The 20,501-nt window shown below is 40.6% G+C and overlaps 1 protein-coding gene across 5 annotated transcripts in view; it reads right to left on the bottom strand.

Annotated features, from left to right (window-relative positions):
• Positions 1-20,501, bottom strand: part of ACSL6 (acyl-CoA synthetase long chain family member 6) — a 231,806-nt gene that overhangs the window by 144,099 nt on the left and 67,206 nt on the right. Inside the window, exon 1 of one of the 5 annotated variants that reach the window (XM_075856445.1) lies at positions 19,405-19,614. The exons of the other annotated variants lie outside the window; for them this stretch is intronic. The gene's annotated coding sequence lies outside the window, so the exon portion shown is untranslated. Of the gene's footprint in view, positions 1-19,404; positions 19,615-20,501 lie in introns of those variants that run through there. 5 annotated transcript variants of the gene reach the window in all.

Genomic DNA, 20,501 nt, shown 5'->3' on the forward strand with positions numbered 1-20,501 from the left:
TTTCATGAAAAGCTATTGAAAAGCTCATGACGTATAAGTTTAACAGATGCCTAAGATAATACGGTAGAACTAAATGTAAGTACTACGCACACTTTCGGTCGGGCAGGCCAAGTAAAGAGTTGTCCAAAACGCTATGAAAACTCACAATCAACAATAAAATATATACTTAGCCTCTCAGACGACTAAATGAGTCCACAAACACAAGTCCAATGTTCTCGTTTTCCAACTTGAGGAAAGGTGAATACGATGAATATGCCCCGGAAGAAGCTGACAGGGCAAAACCCATGGTCGGGCAGAGACTTGGCATGCCACGTTTTTTATTGTTATATGCTGTTTCTATACCTCCTTTTGTGAGTACTAATAAAACTTGAATTATTCTGGTATGCTGGCAGTGCTACTCTATTGTCAGTTCTCTCAAACCAGCTCTGCTTGAAGAGATTTAAAGGCGATAGGACTTCAAAACCCAGTTAACCAACATGACTGACAAGCCTGACAAGCCTGCACATCGTATCAGATGCCTAAGGCCCTATTCACATCACGTTAGGGGCTTCCGTGAGAGGTATACGTTGGGAAGACCCTTGATGTATACCTCCGACAACAGGCCAAAACATATCCTACTGTATGGCATAGAGTGCGATACGTAGCCCCGGGATTAGCTCTGGCAAAACTACTGAAATCACTGTGCATTTATGGACAGTGACTTCAGGAGTTCCCTATCGCTGGATTCGAAGAGCAGAGCATCAGCTAATGCTCTGCTCGGGGACTCCAGCACTCCTCCTGACGTGACTGTCCATATATGGTCATCGACTTCAGGCCTTCCTTATCGCTGGATTTGGCAAGCAGAGCATCAGCTGATGCTCTTCTCGGGGACTCCGGGACTTCTCTTGACGTCACTGTCCATATATGGACGGTGACTTCATGAGTTTTCAGGGGGCCTGAGTCCCGGGACAGAGCCATCTTTAGAGCTCTGCCCAGGGACTCCAACACTGTGGAACCTCCTGACTTTACTATCCCTATATGGACAGTGATGTTGGGAGCTCCCCGAGGTATACATTTAATGTATACCTGTGGCGGATGGCATACAGTGGCATCCGACACCCATAGGCTCCCATTTTAAAAAACGTATACTATGTGATATACATTTTTTTCTGCGGGATCCCTCAGGATGGAATAGCGTAGTCTACTACACTATTCCATTCTTCAAAAAAAGGTATATTGACATATACCAGCCCGATGGAGGCCAAAAGGACACTCTTTTGGTCTCCGTCGGGACAATGGAGCCCTATGGACACATTTATCTTGTATGTTGGGAGCTTTCCCAACGTACAAGATAAACAATAAACATAGTGCCTTAACGTGATGGGAATGGCGCCTAAGATGGATGTCATACAGTGAGATACGTTACCTGAAAGCTCCCATGTTGAAAGAATTTATACCACGCTGTATACTTTTTTTTACATGATCCCATTGCAAAGAATTTCATAGTCTACTAGACTATTCCATAACTAAAAAATATATATAAACAGACGTATATCAGCTAGGCGTATATCAGCCCGACATTGGCCAAAAGGACACACTTTTTTTTTTCGGGCTAATGTAGCCAATGGACATTTTTAGCGTGTACATAGGGAGCTTTCCTGGCAAAAATGTATGTGAGTGGGGCCTAAGATGACATGCTACAGTTCAAGTAAAACACACCCAGTTCTCCGGGAATTAAGCATTGATGGCCTATCCTTAGAATGTTTGATCAGTGGGAGTTGATTTCCGGGGCCCACCGATTAGTACAATGGAGATGTCGCGGCACTTCTGCGAACAACGTGTTCCCTTCATTGTTTAGAATTAATCCGTACATACTATCATGAATCATGCTAAAGAGTTTAGTGACTTTAAACGCGGCACTGTCATTAAATGCCACCATTTCCACAAGTCAGTTTGCAAAATTTCTGATCTGCTGGATCTGCTCTGGTCAACCATAAGTGGTACTACTGTAAAGTAAAAGCGTGTAGGAGTACCAGCTTAACCACGAAATGGTAGACCAAGCAAATTCACAGATTGGGGATGCCAAGTGCCGAAGCGCATGGTGCGTAAAAACTGTCTATCCTCTGTTGATTCACTCTCTAAAGAGTTCCAAACTGCCTCTGAAAGGGACATCAGCCAAGATTTATTCATCAGGAGCTTCATGAAACGGATTTCCAATATCGAGCAGCTTCACTCAAGCCTAAGATTACCATGCGCAATGCCAAGCATCGGCTAGAATGGTGTAAAGCACATCACCTCTGGCCTCTAGAGAAACGTGTTCTCTGGAGTGATCTCACTATGTCTCACTATCTGGCAATCTAATGGACGAATCTGGGTTTGGGGATACCAGCAGAATACTACCTACCAAAATTCATAGCGCCTACCGTAAAATTTAGTGGAGGGAAAAATATTTGTCTGGGGTTGCACGTCAGGGTTTAGACTAGGCCCATTATTTTCAGTGAAGGGCAATGTTAATGCTACGGCAAACAAAGACATTTTGGACAATTGTATGCTTCAAATTTAGTGGCAACAGTTTCGGGAAGGCTCTTTCCTGTTCTAGCATGAATGTGCCCCAGGGAACAAAGCAAGGTCCCTAAAGGCATGTTTGATGAATTTGGTGTTTAGAAGAACTCAATTTGCTGCACAGAGCGCTGACCTCAACCCCATCAAACTTCGGGACGAATTGGTACATCAAGCCAAATGTTCTCATCCAACATCAGTGTCTGACCTCACAAATGCTCTTTTAGCTAACTAAGAACAAATTCCCAGAGACCAACTGGGGGCCTAGCTCTTTATTAACACCCAAGGTTTTGAAATGGGATATCAAACAAACTCACATACTGTACAGTATATGTGATGGTCAGCTGTTCACATACTTTTAGTCATATAAAACACCCAGTTTTCAATTTATTCATACATTTCTAGTAGGAATCACAGAGGAACAGCACAATGTAGACTTCTAAGAAAAGAAGCTCCAGAATTGTGATACTATATGTAAAATATTTTCTGCTCTCCAGTGGTATTTGACTGAAGAACATTATTTTTTATTCAATCTCCTTTGTAGTTCAAAGATCTTGGGGTAGATTTACTAAAACTGTCTGTAAATCACACTCTGTCTGACTATGAGGACCCACACCTGCTTTTTCCAGATATACATGATGAAAGAAGTGGAGCAGATGCTTTATAAACATGCCATTGGTTAACAAGGACCTGTCACCTCTCCTGACATATGTTTCAGAAAATTATTAGATTCCCCATGAAGTAAGACATTTTGAGCACTCTACATTGGGCCGTTCCTCTGTGATTCCTCCTAGAAATTTATGAATAAATTGACAGCTAATGTTACAAGTTGGGGGTGTGTCCCTACAAAAACTGACAATGTCCAATCAGTGCTGACAGAGTTAAGACTGTGTAGGAACACACCTTTTTGAGAATGGTAACACCCAGTTGTCATAAGAAAATATGTTCCAGAATTGTTATTTCATGCAGAATACAAGTATTTACTAAAAATAGACACAAGAGGTGACACGAGAGGTGACAGGTCCTTTTTAAGTGTTAACGCTAATAGGAAAACAATAGCTCAGCCCTGATATAGAGGTCCACACAAACTCACAGAACAGGGCTGCCAAGTGAGGAAGCGAGTATTGGGTAAAAATTGTCTGTTCTTGGTTGCAGTACTCGCTATCATGTTCCAAACTGCCTGACCGCAAAATCAGTTCAGAAACTGTTCATCTGAAGTTTTATAGACTGGGTTTCCATGGTCAAATAGCCGCACAAGAGCCTGAGCTCATCATGCTAAGTACTGCCTGGATTGAGCTCATCATGCTAAGTACTGCCTGGATTGAGCTCATCATGCTAAATACTGCCTGGATTGGCCAAAAACACTTAAACTCTGGAGCAGTTCTCTGGAATCATACTTCTCACTCTGTCTGCAGGATTAACCTGTATTTGGCAGACAGAATAATGCTTTCGGCCCAAATGAATAGGGCACACTGTAAAGTCTGCTGGCAAAGGAATAATTATATGAGGCTTTTTTTATAATCTGGGCTTGGGCCCTTATCTCAATTGAAGAAAAATCCTAAAGAAACAGCACACAGTGACATGAGTTGCCCCATGCACAAAGCGAGTTCATAACCAAATTTTAAGCCAAATTTGTTAAGGAAGAAAAAAAAGTAACTGGCCAGAACAGAGCTCTGACCTTAAATCCATGGAAATCCTTTGGGATAGATAGCAATGCTGACTGTGAGTAAGGTCTGATCACCCAACATCAGCATCTGACCTCATTAATAATAATTTGTAACTGAATAGACATGTACCATGCAGATATTTTTTTTAAAAAAAAAACGTAGTGGAAAAGCCTTAGGCCTCATGCACACGACCGTAAAAACTCCCGTTATTACGGGTCGTAATTACGACCCGTAATAACGGGCTCTTAGACTTCTATTGGCCACGGGTACCTTCCCGTTTTCTTACGGGAAGGTGCCCGTGCCGTTGAAAAAGATAGAACATGTCCTATTTCAGGCCGTAATAACGGCACGGGCAGCCCATAGATGTCTATGGAGCTCCCGTAATGACGGGTGGCTACATGTGTGCACCCGTCATTACGGCAGCGTTGCTAGGTGACGTCAGTAAATAGTCACTGTCCAGGGTGCTGAAAGAGTTAACTGATCGGCAGTAACTCTTTCAGCACCCTGGACAGTGAATTCCGATCACAATATAGAGCAACCTGTAAAAAAAAAAAAGACGTTCATACTTACCGAGAACTTCCTGCTTCTTCCTCCAGTCCGGTCTCCCGGCCGTTGCCTTGGTGACGCGTCCCTCTCGACATCCGGCCCGACATCCCTGGATGACGTTTCAGCCCATGTGACCGCTGCAGCCAATCACATGCTGCAGTGGTCACATGGACTGCCGCGTCATCCAGGGATGTCAGGCTGGATGTCAACAGGGGGATGCGTCACCAAGGCAACGGCCGGGTAAGTATGAATTTCTTTTACTTTTACCTCGGAAAGGGCTGCCCCTTCTCTCTATCCTGCACTGATAGAGAGAAGAAGCTGACGATTAGTGCAGTGCAATTTTGCATCGAAAACGTGCCCGTAAATACGGGTGAAATACTGGTGACACCGGAACCGTATTTACGAGCACGGGTTCGTAAATACTGGTGCAAAACGGGTCGAATACGTGTGACACCGGACCCGTATTTACGCCAGTATTTACGGCAGGGAAAAAATACGTTCGTGTGCATGAGGCCTTACTGGAAGAGTGGAGACTGTAAGGTCAAGTTCACACGTAGCGTAAATACTGCTGGTTTTCCACAACGGATTTAGTTGAGGAAAATCCGCCGCATAATACAGTAGCAGCAGCAGAGTGGATGAAATTTGAACAAATCTCATCCACACACTGCGTAAATGATAAGCGGAAAAAACGCTCAGAAATTGAGCAATGTTTTAATCTACAGCATTTCAATTGTATTCGTGTAATCGCTGCTTTTGTGTTGCGGGTTTTCCCCATTGAATTCAATGGGGAGGTAAAACCTGCAACAAATAGCAGATGTTGCGTTTTTTTTGCGTCGGAAAAACAGCAATCCCGCCGCAAAAAACACAACTCCAAAAAAAAATCTTATACTTACCCAGAATTCTGTGTTTCTTACTCCATAAAATATGTAATGGAGGACTCCTCCAGCCCAGCAATATGTATGTCCATGTTTAGACTGCATACGGACCCATGCGGCGGCACACGATGTAAATGAAACAAAAAAGAGAGACTTGGTCCGGCGCTGGTTGATTTAAAAGGAAATGATATTCCAACTTTATTCTAGGTAATGGTAAAATCCAATGGATGCAGGGGTGGTTGCCTCAACAATAAGCCTATGCGTGCCATGACTAAGGACAGGTGATCTGTCTGAAACACGTAGTCTTATTGCTGAGGCAACCACCCCTGCCCTTAATTTGATTCTACCATTACCTAGAATAAAGTTGGAATATTTCCTTTTAAATCAACCAGCGCCGGACCAAGTCTCTCTTTTCTGTTTCATATTCCAGGCCAGCCTCCTGAGATGACGTTTCATCCCATGTAACCGCTACAGCCTGTGAATGGCAGCAGCGGTCACATGGGATGAAACGTCATCCCAGGAGGCCAGACTGCAGGACGGCAGAGGAACGCGTCGCCATTGCCATGTAAGTATCCAAGTTTTTTTTTACGTGCAGTTTTCCGCAGCAGACATTCCGGCCAAAAAAACTGCACTACAATTTGGTGCGGTTTTTCGTCCAGAATTTCCTGCAGCGCCCATGGCGGATACGCTGTGTGATTTTTCCCAGCGTCTCCGCCCTGTGTGAATATACCCTTACAGCAAACTAACCTTATATTAATGCCCAAGGTTTTTTATTGTGATCATTACCACCTCTTATATTAACAGAGCTGCATTCCATGTATGAATAATATACAAATACAAAATTATTAATTCCCAAATCATTTGTAAGTTGGTTGTGTTTATATCTGCGTTGGAGGGCACCTTAGGAGCTTCTGTCGCAGATTGCATCAAAAATCACAAAAAATAAATAAATAGCGAAACCATGCAGCGCTATATTATTCTGGTAGAATGACGGAAACCATGGTGAAAATCCAACGGACCCCTCTGAGGTCAATGGCTTCGTTTGGCTCTGTTGGTGTTCGTCATGTGACGGATCCTGCACTTCCGTTATTTTATTCTATTCTATTTATCCTATGACATAACATTAAAATAGAAATAACAATACAGATATGAACAGATTATAATTTTTACAGACCCCAGTAAACAATATGCAGTATATGAACATATACTCACAGTATAGCTAAAATCAGTAGTACACAGGCTTCTTTTTGCCATTAACCTTCCAGTCTCCTACGTTAGTGAGTATTTCAGAGTTGTACAGAGACGACACAGTATGTGGTGTGATGATGTATACAAATGTCATACTAGCGCTAAGCAACAGCCGCGAGTGACACTACAATGTGCGGAGTTTAATAATAGACATATATTCCCACAATTCTCTGTTTGCTCTGGAAAGCCATACAATCCAGGCAGAATCAAATCTATGTAAGAAATTAGAAGTTTAGTGATAAACATGCACATTATTTTTCTTAGTATGCAATTATAATCTCCATGAACCTGTCCATACAGTTCTGTTCTGCAATATTACATCCAGAAATCTTCTAGAGAGATTTATTTCAACATTATGTGAATCTGATACTGAATCTTGTGGTAGAAAATTACATTACCACGTTTGTACAAATGCATCTGAATTTACAGGCAAATGTACAAATTTGCCAACGAAAACAAGTCTGATTTCACAAATAATCCACCTAAATAGATTTATAAAGGGGATATACAAAAGGAAAACAGTGGTAGACCTCTTCAAGGTAGCTGTCGGAAGAGGTTAGTAAACATGGGGAACTGTGGCATAATCAGAATTCATAGGGTTCTATCGCAAAGTCAGGAATGGGCCCCCCCGTCTTTTTAAAAGTCCAGTTAAAGGGGTGTCCCAAGAGGGGTGGATTGGCTGCAATGGTTGCGTACCAATGTACCACGTCATTGCTGCTGGAATGTAAACAAAGACCAGTAGTGACCACCAAAGCATCATCGCTAGAACGGTGCGGGATTTAATAGGTGAGGTTTTTTTACTCTTATTATTTTATTACTTTTTCTGTTATTTTTTTAATTATTTTTTTGTACTCTTGGACAACCCTGTTAACTGTAGTAATACAAACAGCAGAATAAGTACTTTTACCTTTACTGGAACCAAGGGATAGATAGTAGTGGATAGTATGTTGTATCTTCTGCACAACTGAGAACCTACAAAGTGGTGCCAGACAACAGAAAGCCGCCACCATATTTTACCCCACAAAGTGCAATAACGTTTCTACATCTGCATGGGCCCCTCAGCTTTGGGGCCCCATAGAAGCTGCTACGGTTGTAGTTAGCCCATGCTGGGAAGAGCCAAGAGTCTGGGTAACACTCAGATGTAAAGTTTTATCGGGAATAATTCTTTATACTATGGTTCAGCTGATAACAATGAAAGCTTTCTTACTTATTGTTCTGACACATGTAACAAAATAAATCATTGCAGAGAACTAACTGCTCAGCTACAGCCTTGAAAATAACATCTCAGAGTCTGCTCACAGCCTGGTACACAGCAGGAGAGTGAAACTTCGATCCCGCATAGCAAGAAGAGAGCAAGCAGACAAACAGCTGAACAAGCCATCACTAAACTTCAAACAGCCTCCATGCTGGCCAAGAGAGGCCGGAAAAAAACTTCCATTTCTTTCACCATAAATGCTGATCTAGGAAAATTTACAATTTACAGCTAAAATGAAAACGTGAAATTGTATATATATTTCTAGCAATTTTAGCCATAGTACAGGTTCAGGCATTTTCGTCGTTAGCGTAAAATTTCGCTAACCTCTTATCATTTATTTTCAAGTAACATGTATCATTACTATTATTGAGAAAATGAGATCACGCAAAATAAAACTCCTGTGGCCGAGAGTATGCCCAGAAGAGATGATCTGTGTCTTTCCAGTATATATCTCCATATGTATACCACCAGCAACAGTTACCATTATATCACTATTCATATATATATGTATATATATATATATATATATATATATATATATATATATATATGTGTGTGTGTATATATATATATATATACAGAGATAGATAGATAGATAGATAGATAGATAGATAGATAGATAGATAGATAGATAGATAGATAGATAGATAGATAGATAGATAGATAGATAGATAGATAGATAGATAGATAGATAGATAGATAGATAGATAGATAGATAGATAGATAGATAGATAGATAGATAGATAGATAGATAGATAGATAGATAGATAGATAGATAGATAGATAGATAGATAGATAAGGGAAAAAGGCATAGATTGTCTATTCTCTGCTACCCTGAGCACCACTAGTGTGGAAGAAAATCTTAAGCATAATGTAAAAAAATAAAATAGACAATAAACTGAAGGATAAAAAATGTACATTTTGCCCTGTCCATACCTGCCATGTCATGCAATTAATTGTGTGATAAAAATATATTAGTATTATACAGTATTATGCCTGTGGGATTAAAATATGTTTGTTGCAATTTGGTTCAATAGAAAAGCCCAATGTGTTCTGCAACAAGATGTAAAACAATTTTTGTTAGACTAAAGATAAAATATATTCACTTGTAGAATGACACATTTAAAAATGGTAACATTTTATTCTTGTCATCAAGGCCCAAAATACGATTTAGTCATTACTGCTTAGTGCCAGAATTCTCAAATTGAAGTTGACACAAACCGTGACAAAAAAAAGTTAATTTTGTAGACTGTGCCCAATTGAATACGTGTTTTAGACACTTTTAATGCTAACCTATAAAAGGTGAACAATGTAGTACAAAAATGGGTGTCGCTAAGAGAAAAAGGCACCAGATGTAAAATAGAATAAATGTATGTCCACAATGCCTGTCAAGATGTTCCAAATATATTATACCATGTGCGCAATCTTAATAAATTTGGCACAACCTGCCCCATTTTCCCCCAACTCATGAGTTCATGCATCCTGTGACATCATTGATAAATCGTCCTAGATTATAGTTTTGCAGAAAAAAACTTTTAGCCTATGCTATAGATAATCAATGGGCACATGTAATGTAAGAAGAGAGGCCAATCTTCTGTGATATATCCTATTTAATGATGTCTTCCTATTGTTTACTATTTCTGATGCCAATCACCACTTTTATATATATATAAAAATAAAAAAAATTTGTGTGAACAATAATTGGATTAACATGTTTTCTGAGTTCGGCCTCTATTGGTATAATGTTACCCGTGTAAATACTGACCCTCAATGACATGTTTTCTTATTAGTACACATTTTAAAATGAATCAATGAGACACGATAAAAAAAACCTTGCCCTTGACAGCAACCATTCAAAATATGAAGCTCTACGGGACCTATGAAATATTGATCTTGGACCAGTACTAGAGGACAATTTTATTTCAATAAGGTCACTGACTGTGGGGTTCCCAAAATATGACCTGGAGACAAAAAGTTGACAGGTTGCTATAACAACCAGTGAAATATCTAACTTTTTGTTGATACATAACAGATGGGATCTGATTGGCTATTGTTCGTCTAGCTTTTGTCTGCACAGGTTTTTACGAGTGAGGCCTTGTCAATATCACAATGTATTCACAACACAAAGGATCGACATCAGTTTGTATGTATCACCGTTCTCATAAAGGGGTTATGCTCTTCAGCAGGTCTTATTTTTCTAGAATTACCAGCAAATATGTGGAAATGTGGCTGATTCTAAGACAGGGAGTTACTGCCCTGTAATATTAATAAAATAGTAATGGTGTCTATCTCTGTTCTCCAAGTGAACATAAATAATTTATGAAACCAGGTAAAGGTCAATGTCTTCTCTGCAAGTAATATTCATACCTATTAATAGAATCTATTCCTCATGATCATAATATTTCTAACTATTCACCTGAACATTTGTAACCCTTCTACAATGTTTAAGCATTTGACACCATGCTTATTAATGGACATGTCATGTGTCTATCTTCATGTGCCTAGCAATCGCAAATCCAACTTTTCATTTAAGAAAACGCACACTCATTGAACTGCTCCACCGGATGTAAGGTTTAGCCAGGTCGTTGTCTAGTAACGTGTTGATGTTCTTCAGCTTCACTTCTAATGTCAGAATGTGGAGGTTGGTAAATATTGCAGCAGCCTTACTACAAGAGAGCATGTTTGATGTACCTGGATAACACTGAGCCTTGCTGCTTATAGCGGTCGTAAGTATAACAGTTATTTTATTGAGATTTTTTAATAAGACAATATAAGCAAAGAACCAAGAGTTGACTTGTATAGCGCCAACACCGTCTATATACAAGACAGTTATTAACAAGTAGAGTCTGACCATTAACAAGAATGAACAACAATTATAGTCAGCGTAATAAAAATAGGAAATGCTAACAATAGCATATAAACAATAATGGACACAGCGTCCAATAAGATAAAACAGGGGAAACAAGAAACAATAGAAAAGAGAGTAGGGAGATAGGGGGTGGGAATCTCACTAGGCCCGAATAAGGTCGAATCGATCCAACATATTATTAGCAGAGGCCATCGTAAATATTTAATATGACAACAATATTTATCTCCCCAGTATCATTTTAGCATACACATTAGAATATTGTTAGTGATATGATTATTAATAAACCAGAGTAATAGATTTCTTCAAAATAGCTTTAGAACGTAACATCACAAAAGAGCATGTTTCAATAGAAATATTATAAACCTTGTTAGCTCTTTGTGCCTGACAAGTGGCGTAACTACCGCTGTAGCAACCATAGCAGCTGCTACCAGGCCCACGGCATGAGGGGGCCCGCAGAATGAGGAGGCACGTGCCGCCCACCATGCCTGGTGGTGCCGCTAGCAGCCGCTGTGGCTGAAACAGCGGTGGCGATGCCACATTCAATAGTATCTGTGTCCTTAGGACGCAGACACTATTGAACGCTATGACAGAAAAGGGAGGTAGCTGCCTACTCTGCCATTTACTAGGCTACAGGCCACGTTCAGGCGCAGGGACGGGATCCCTTCGCAGGCCGGCGTGATGACGTCACTGGATCACGCCAGCCTACACAAGGATCTCATCTGTGTTGATTCTCCCTGTTCATCGCGAGAACGCTATCTACAAGAGGGGGGCCGTATGGCACTATCTACTGTAGAGGGGCTGTATTGCTCTATCTATAGGAGGGGGCTATATGGCGCTATCTATAGGGGGAGCTGTATGGCGCTATCTACATGGGGGCTGTATGGCAATATCTACAGGGGGCTGTATAACTCTATCTACAGGGGGCTGTATGGCGCTATCTACAGGGGGGCTTTATGGCGATATCTACAGTGGGCTGTATGGCACTATCTACAGTGGGCGGTATGGCACTATCTACAGGGGGGCTGTATGGCACTCTTATAAGGGGGGGGTGAGGGCGCTATCTACAAGGGGGGTGAGGGAGCCATCTTCAAGTGGGGTGTGACACTGTCTACAGGGGGCTGTAAAGCACTGTCTACCAGGGGGGCTGTATGGCACAATCTACATGGGGGCAGTATCTACAGGGGGCACTATCTACAATGGGAGCTGTGTGTGGCACCTAGGGGATGGGGGGCCCAGTCAAAAGTTTTCTATGGGGCCCAGTCTTTCCTAGTTACGCCCCTGTGCCTCACCCTGAAACTCTCAATACAACTCTGGATATATTACATTTCTTTTTATATCAAGGTTCCCTTGTTAAGATCACACGTTAATGCTTTACAATATTTGGGCTTAAATCCCCCCTTAATTCCAAAATACATTTCCCTAGCCCACAAAAATCAAGACAGTTAAACAAAATTAATATAATGTTCTACACATACAGTCACTTTTCTGGGGCCCCCATCTATAATACTGCTGTATATAGCCACATAATACCACTACATAGCCTACGTAATAATGCTGTATACAGCCCATGTAATACCTCCATACATAACCTGCATAATATCGTCCTAGAGGTGCTAAATTATACAATCATCATGGCACCTGTAAACCCATGGGATGTCATAAAAGTTCATGAAGGAATAATATGTAGGTGTCCCAATACTTTTGCCCATATGATGCTTGAAGAACTGTAACGGACGTGCAACGTGATTCTGTAAATCTATGTCTAAGCATGAGGTGCTGCACACTGTCCCTGTACATATAGGGGGAGATTTATCAAAACTGGGGCAAAGAAATAAAATCCCATTTCAGCAGTTTTTTTTGAAGAATGAAAGCAGTGACCTGATTGGTTGCCATGTGCAACTTTTTTCCTTTGTATCAGTTTTGATGCATTTCCCCCATAGCATGCTGAGAATGGGTGCAAAGGACAGGAACAGTGGGCAGAACCTATGTGCCTACACATAAGCACACTGCAACTACATCTATTAATAGTCGGCTCCACATGACTTCAAGAAGGAAGGAGGTCTCCATCAGCTGGATCATCAGCCCAGAACTTACAGGCTTTGTGGGCCTTATTCTTACCCAGGCCCAGTCGTATACTCTGTCACAGCTAGTGTTACGCTATTGGTTCAAAGTGTACCCGTATAGCACACCACAGCATGTATTAACAGGCTTGTCTGCTTTATACGACCCCTTTCTATATGCCCCATTAGGGAGTATGGATATAACAGAGGAGGATACTGTATCTCATTTGAGACCCATTTGTATGAGCTAGATTAGCTCTCCCTCTCAAAGAGCTCAGGTGGTCCATGCATTAGTTAATACCTCCAAAATGAAAACTCACTGTGTCTTTTAGGGAGATACCAGCTAATTGAGGTGGATCCCGGCAGCTGGACCCTGACAATTCAAACCGGACAACCCCTTTAATCGTAATACTTTTGTAATAAGTTAGGCTTTGGGGCGCCATCTGTTTAAGTTAAGAAGATGGCAATGGTGGTAGTCTGTGAACTAGATCCCCGATTTCTAGATCCCCGATTTATTAACAAAACATATGGATAAAATATTCCTGCCTGAAATGGTGTAATTAAGGCTAGGGCTACAGGTCGAGCGTCTAAAGATGGATGTTTCGTGCTGCATACATTGCACTAATGTAAGTGTGGCCGCTTTGCGGCCTGCAAGTTGCTGTGAGCAGTATACCACATTCGCAAGAGGTCGAGTGGGTTTGAATGTCTTGCAATTGTAAAGTCGGCCACATTGACTTTCTTTACCTGCGATGCAGGCAGAGAGACACAACAATCCTTGACCGCGTGACCTGTGTCGTGGCAAAAGTTGCCATCTATACTTAAAGCTTTGATATCCTCCAAAAAACATTTTACAATTTATATATAAAAACATTCTACATATAAAGTTGAGTTACTTTGTAGTCAACAAGCTAGTCTATAGACATATTCCTAACAGGTTAGCCGAGACCCTGTATGTATATATATATATATATATATATATATGTATATGTATGTATATATACAGTGGAGGAAATAAGTATTTGATCCCTTGCTGATTTTGTAAGTTTGCCCACTGTCAAAGTCATGAACAGTCTAGAATTTTTAGGCTAGGTTAATTTTACCAGTGAGAGATAGATTATATACAAAAAAAATAAGAAAATCACATAGTCAAAATTATATATATTTATTTGCATTGTGCACAGAGAAATAAGTATTTGATCCCCTACCAACCATTAAGAGTTCAGCCTCCTCCAGACCAGTTACACGCTCCAAATCAACTTGGTGCCTGCATTAAAGACAGCTGTCTTAAATGGTCACCTGTATAAAAGACTCCTGTCTACAGACTCAATTAATCAGTCTGACTCTAACCTCTACAACATGGGCAAGACCAAAGAGCTTTCTAAGGATGTCAGGGACAAGATCATAGACCTGCACAAGGCTGGAATGGGCTACAAAACCATAAGTAAGACGCTGGGTGAGAAGGAGACAACTGTTGGTGCAATAGTAAGAAAATGGAAGACATACAAAATGACTGTCAATCGACATCGATCTGGGGCTCCATGCAAAATCTCACCTCGTGGGGTATCCTTGATCCTGAGGAAGGTGAGAGCTCAGCCGAAAACTACACGGGGGGAACTTGTTAATGATCTCAAGGCAGCTGGGACCACAGTCACCAAGAAAACCATTGGTAACACATTACGCCGTAATGGATTAAAATCCTGCAGTGCCCGCAAGGTCCCCCTGCTCAAGAAGGCACATGTACAGGCCCGTCTGAAGTTTGCAAATGAACATCTGGATGATTCTGAGAGTGATTGGGAGAAGGTGCTGTGGTCAGATGAGACTAAAATTGAGCTCTTTGGCATTAACTCAACTCGCCGTTTTTGGAGGAAGAGAAATGCTGCCTATGACCCAAAGAACACCGTACCCACTGTCAAGCATGGAGGTGGAAACATTATGTTTTGGGGGTGTTTCTCTGCTAAGGGCACAGGACTACTTCACCGCATCAATGGGAGAATGGATGGAGCCATGTACAGTCAAATCCTGAGTGACAACCTCCTTCCCTCCACCAGGACATTAAAAATGGCTCGTGGCTGTCTTCCAGCACGACAATTACCCGAAACATACAGCCAAGGCAACAAAGGAGTGGCTCAAAAAGAAGCACATTAAGGTCATGGAGTGGCCTAGCCAGTCTCCAGACCTTAATTCCATCGAAAACTTATGGAGGGAGGTGAAGATCCGAGTTGCCAAGCGACAGCCTCGAAATCTTAATGATTTACAGATGATCTGCAAAGAGGAGTGGGCCAAAATTCCATCTAACATGTGTGCAAACCTCATCATCAACTACTAAAAATGTCTGACTGCTGTGCGTGCCAACAAGGGTTTTGCCACCAAGTATTAAGTCTTGTTTGCCAAAGGGATCAAATACTTATTTCTCTGTGCACAATGCAAATAAATATATATAATTTTGACAATGTTATTTTTTTTAATTTTTTTTATATAATCTATCTCTCACTGGTAAAATTAACCTAGCCTAAAAATTCTAGACTGTTCATGTCTTTGACAGTGGGCAAACTTACAAAATCAGCAAGGGATCAAATACTTATTTCATTCACTGTATGTATATATATACACATATATATGTATTTATTATTAATATATATATATATATATATACATATATATATATATATATATATATATACATACAGTACTGGGCAAAAGTTTTAGGCAGTTGTGGAAAAGTGCTGCAAATAAGAATGCTTTCAAAAATAGAAGTGTTGTTTTTTTAATCAATGAACACAATGCAAAGTGAATATACAGAAATCGAAATCAAATCAATATTTGGTGTGACTTCAAAACAGTACCAATTATTCTAGTACACCTGCACAAAGTCATGGATTTTGTAGGATTATAGTCAGGTGTATGATTAACCAATTATACCAATCAGGTGATAATGATCCTCATTTTTATATGTAGGTTGAAACACAGTCATTAACTGTAACAGAAACAGCTGTGTAGAAGACTTAAAACTGGGTGAGAAACAGCCAACTCTGCTACAAAGGTGAGGTTGTGAAAGACAGTTTCATGTCACAGGTCAACAATGGCAAGACAGAGCACAGCAACACGACAAAACGTAGTTATAACGCATCAGCAAGGTCTCTCCCAGGCAAAGATTTCAAAGTAGAGTGGAGTTTCAAGATGTGCTGTTCAAGCTCTTTTAAAGAAGCACAATGAAATGGGCAACGTTGTAGACCGTAGACACAGTGGTCGGCCAAGGATACTTAGTGCAGCAGATCAAAGACACATCATGCTGAATTCACTTCGAAATCGGAAGATGTCCAGAAGTGCCATTAGCTCAGAACTGGCAGAAACCAGTGGGACCCAGATACACCCATCTACTGTTCTGAGAAGTCTGGCCAGAAGCGGTCTTCATGGATGAATTATGGCCAAAAAGCCATACCTTCGATATGGAAACAAGGCCAAGCGACTCAACTATGCAACATAGAAATTAGGGTACAGAAAACTGGCAGCAGGTGCTCCAGACTGATGAGTCAAAATTTGAAATATTTGGCTATAACAGAAGGCAGTTTGTTTGCTGAAGAACTGGAGTGCAGTTCCTTGCAAGTTTGGAGCTGCATTTCAGCAAATGGAGTTGGGGATTTGGTCAGGATTAATGGTGTCCTGAATGCTGAGAACTACAGGCAGATACTTATCCATCGTACAATACCATCAGAGAGGCGTCTAATTGGCTCCAAATTTATTCTGTAGCAGGACAATGACCCCAAACATACAGCCAATGTCATTAAGAAATATCTTCCGTGTAAAGAAGAATAAGGAGCCCTGGAAGTGAAGATATGGCCACCACAGAGCACTGATCTCAACATTATCGACTCTGTCTGACATTACATGAAGAGACAGAAGGAATTGAGGAAGCCTACATCCAAAGAAGATCTGTGGTTAGTTCTCCAAGATGTTTGGAACAAACTCCCTGCAGTGTTCCTTCATAAACTATGTGCAAGTGTATCTAGAAGAATTGATGCTGTTTTGAAGGCAAGGGGTGGTCACACCAAATAACAATTTGATTTAGATTTAGATTTCTCTTCTGTTCATTCACTTTGCATTTTGTTAATTGATAAAAAAAATATTAACACTTCTATTTTTTAAAGCATTCTTACTTTGCAGCAACTGCCTAAAACTTTTGCACAGTACTGTATATATATATATATATATATATATATATACACACACACACACACACACACACACGAGGGTGAGTCAAAAATTACCCGCACTCCGGTTATATTAAAACTTCTGTTGGCCACACTGTCTTATCAGTGCTTTCTGTACGAGGTCGCTGTATCCCCAGTCACTGCTGTACAGGTTTGAATGTGTTATGTCTGTTTATTTGTGACTGCGGTGCGAGAAACTATGGCTGCCCCACTTGTGATTTGCACAAAAGAAGAGAAGCGTGCAGTGATTCGTTTTTTGTGGTCTGAAGGTGTGTCTGGGGCCAATATTTATCGAAGACTTTGTATTTTGCACAGTATGGTGAAAGTGTTTTGTCACGAAGAAGTGTTCACGAATGGATAGAGAAGTTCAAGGAAGGTCGCTCAAGTCTCAACTATGCATACAAAAGAGAACAAGGAGTCATGTACTATTATTAGTATGAAAATTTGAAAATCTCAATTCTATTTTCTATTGAAAAATGGGAAATATAAAATATACAAAGATCCAAACAAGATTAACTGTATAGGTGCTACACAGATAAAGGACATCAATATCACGAGGATGTATGTCACATACAAAAGTATATCACAATAATCAGAAAATATGATGTCAATTGCATAGTCAAATGGGTTTAAAGTACCTAATCTGGGGCATGTTTAAAAATCAAGCAAAAGTGCATAGTGCAAAAAGATGGCTATACAGGAAGAGGTTCTGCAGGGAAAGTATTTGAAAACAGTGCAAAAATAAGACAGTGGAAAAAAGGGGGGATGGGGGATGGGAATGTTAGCTACACGTCAAAAGGCTAGCCAAAAGATAGTAAGTATACGTAGTGAAATAAACCAAAACAGGTTTTTAGTATTATAGTATTAAGTGCCAAATGGCAGAACATCTCAACCCCTAGTTCAAAAAGACACAGTCCCATGTGGTTTCAAAGTGCCTTACCCATTGATAAGGTAAAGTCTGTATGCCCAGGAAGCACCCCGACGCTCGTTTCGCGTATTGGCCTTATCACGCATTTTTTACTCACCCTCGTATCTATCTATCTATCTATCTATCTATCTATCTATCTATCTATCTATCTATCTATCTATCTATCTATCTATCTATCTATCTATCTATCTATCTATCTATCTATCTAAACAATACAGTACCTGATGTAAAATAGTATTTTTCATACAAACTTTGTGCAGACACTGAGCCAGCATGGTATGTAGGAAGATTTCCGCTCTTAGGTTAAATTCACGTTTTTTATTTGCATGGGTAAAAATGCTGCGTTTTTTTTCTACAGTTCATGTCCGTGTGCATTGCGTTTTTGCATCAGTGTGCTTTGCGTGTGGCATGTGTTTTTCACATCCGTGCAAGCACTTCTTTTTAATGTGTTTTCTTTTTAAGTAATTGATGCGTGAAACACGGATGTGCGTCCGCGTGCTGTCCGTGGTTTTCTCGCACCCATAGACTTCAATGGGCGACTAGGTGTGTGAAAACGCACACTAATATAAGACATGCAGTGAGTTTTACGCAATGTATGTGTGAATAGCCCCATTGAAAACAATGGGTCCGTGTGCTGTACATTATTTCAACGCACAGCACACGGACGAGAATCACGCTTGTCTGAATGAGCCCTAAAGGCTGCATATTTTTTATGATTGCAGCTATTGACTATAAGATATTTTGTATTTTAGGAGTATTATGAATTTATATATGAAATGTATTTACAAAGTAACTAAACCTTTTATATCATTTTAGATGTAAACTAGAACATAATGGTAAATATAAGCTTTAAAGAGTTATTTATGCCATATAAATGTAAAAGTAAATAAATAAATACTCCATAAAAGATCCAAGCTATAGCATGTAACAAATTCTTAATGTGTTATTCGCTTACATTGCACGTTTGGCTTCTGCGGATAAATACAGCGGTGGAACACTGGAGTTTATGGCGTAACCTGCACTCAACTGATCATTCCTGTCCTTGAAATAGACGTTTTGATCTACTCAGAACATTCATTCCTTATGTGGCCATAGAAGAATCACTATACAGTGCAATAGATGGGCTCTGGACACTGTGTTTTCAATACTGTGTTCTCTCTAATGCCTCTTGTACCATGAGTAAAGCAGTTATAAAATGAAGAAGTCTTACCTTGTGTAAGTATCCACCACAGACTGATGTAAGTACTCTGCAGCTTGTCTTAAGGCTGCACATAAAGCCTGTGACCCCTCCTGCACCAACAGTGATGAACTGTCATGGACACTGGTCATAGAGGAGCTTATTCTGCTGTGTGTGCAATAATCTTGCTCATATTGTAGAGAGATGCATGCAGGATACTGCTGCAGATTCCCTGAGACAACCAGCTCTTAAAGGGAAATGCTCCATAAATCTTGTCAGTCGCCTTATAGCCAGTGAGCCCTCCCCCTTCCAATCTATAAAGTGTACTAATGAGTTAAGCTTAGCTGATGTCAGCTTAGACTTCCTTAGACACAACACAAGCATCCCAGGAGGTAACTCTTCCACTGCCTTGAGCGTTAAAGCAGAAAGCAAGCTCATCACTTTATCTGGAGTGCACAGTGTCAGGCAGGCTAAACACTCTCAGGCCAGGTTCACACGTAGCGTAAATACTGCAGATTTTCCGCAACTAATTTATTTGAGGAAAATCGGCAGCGTATTACAGTAGCAGCAAAGTAGATGAGATTTGAACGAATCTCATCCACACGCTGTGTAAAAAACCTAATGTAAAAAAGATTCATACATTGACGTGTTGTGCGTTTTTTTTTAACCCTCAGCATGTCCATTTATGATGCAGAATCACTGCTTTTCTGTTGCAGGTTTTTCTCATTGAATTCAACGGGGAGGTAAAACCCACACCAAATAGCAGATGGTGCAATTTTTGCAGTGGAAGAGCTGCCATTGTGCCGCACAAAATTGCAACAGAAAAAAAGGCGTACACAGAACTCTCTGCTCCTGCCTGGCCTCCAGAAATGACGTTTCATCCCATGTGACTGCTGCTGCCAATCACAGGCGGCAGCAGTCGCATGGGATGAAACATATCAGGTGGCCGGACTGCAGGATGGCAGAGGGATGCGTCGCCATGCCTTTAGGTAAGTTTGGGCTTTTTATTTTTACGTGCTCTTTTCCGCAGCGGACATTTTGCCCGAAAAACTGCACCCCAATTTGGTGCGTTTGTTTTTCGGGTGGAATTCCTTGCAGTGACCAGGGCGGATACGCTATGTACTTTTACG

The sequence above is a fragment of the Rhinoderma darwinii genome, chromosome 3, assembly GCF_050947455.1.
Source record: "Rhinoderma darwinii isolate aRhiDar2 chromosome 3, aRhiDar2.hap1, whole genome shotgun sequence".
Taxonomy (NCBI): domain Eukaryota; kingdom Metazoa; phylum Chordata; class Amphibia; order Anura; family Rhinodermatidae; genus Rhinoderma; species Rhinoderma darwinii.